Below are 1452 nucleotides of genomic sequence, written 5' to 3' on the forward strand. Positions count from 1 at the left end.
TGCTCTTGACTGTTGGCTTTTACTAAAAGAATTATACTACACACTTACTCCTTATGAAACAAACCCCAAACCTTACTGGTATAAAGTAACCATGTAATTATGCTTAGATGAGACTTCCCTGGCAGAGAAGGGAAGTCACCATATATCTCAGTGCATGCGGATTTGATCCCTGGTCAGGGAACTGAGATCCCCTTTACCATGTGCAGTGTGGCCCCCAAAAAAATTCTTTAAAAAAACCTATGCTTAGAACTAGGGAATCTATGAGTCAGGAACTTTACCTAGGAAGAGAAGGGACAGTTGACTCATCTCCATGGTGTCTGAGGCCTCGTCTGGGAAGACTCGAAGCCTGGAGCAGGAATCATCTGGAAGGAAGCTTCTTCACTTAACTGTCTGGCAGCTGATGTTGGATCCTTACTTGGGCTGTCAACCAGAATATCTATATGTGGGCTCTCCACATGGGCTGTGCCTTCGAGCTTCCTCACAGCATGGCAGCTAAATTCTATGGGCAGCATTCCAAGAGAAGAGAGCATAGCATGTGGCATATTTGCAATGGAACATTAAAGAGTCCTTGGCTATCTGCAACTGGTTTCAGAGAGGTGATGCCAATATAACCTTTGGAAAATACAACCTGTTATAGCACAGTGATTAGTTTCTACTTGCATATAGGATATTTCATTGACATCCCTTTAAGTCAGTAAAGACATAATTCTTCAGTTTTTCTCATTTCTTTATAATTACAAAATTACTTTAAATTCTAAAAGTGATATAAGTACAGCAAAAAAACTTGGAAAACATAAAAGAAAAAACTCTACCTGCAATTCCCCTTCTTCAACCAATCATAGTAATCATTTTTAGACTTTTTATTCCATAATTTTCTCATAATGTACATAGAGTATATGTTTATTTTTTAAAATTTCCCCTTAGCACATAATCCCCCAAATTCACATCTAAACATTAAGTTATCATCTTTATTTTTCTTGTGTGGACAAAGTAAAAATAAGAGGAGGGTACACCAGGGGATAAAGACCTCAGGTAGGTTCTTGCTTATCTAATCCTACTGACAGCTATCAGGGAAAATCACTTCAGGGCTTTCAAGGTTTCCATCTTCGTTCCCAGGAGCATAAGGCAGACACACTGACTCCAGGAAAGTAATGTCCTGAGTGAGCTGTGCTTTTTGTCACACTCATCTAAAGAGATGACTGACCTGGTGTGGAACGCCAGCTGGTGGCCTTTTACTCAGTTTTCTGCCACCCTGACTTGGCATTGGGGTTTCGAGAAAATGCGTGGATCTAGCAAATAAAGTTTGGCAGAGCTCATGTCTCCCAAACATGACTCCAAACTGTTACTGGTTTTCATTGGTCTGCTGTGAAATGAGAAAAATGACCATGGGGTGGGTGTTTCATGAAGCTAAATGGATTCAATTTTTTGAAAGTTAGGCTTTATTCAGAGGTG

This window comes from Ovis aries, chromosome 8, assembly GCF_016772045.2.
Source record: "Ovis aries strain OAR_USU_Benz2616 breed Rambouillet chromosome 8, ARS-UI_Ramb_v3.0, whole genome shotgun sequence".
NCBI lineage: Eukaryota > Metazoa > Chordata > Mammalia > Artiodactyla > Bovidae > Ovis > Ovis aries.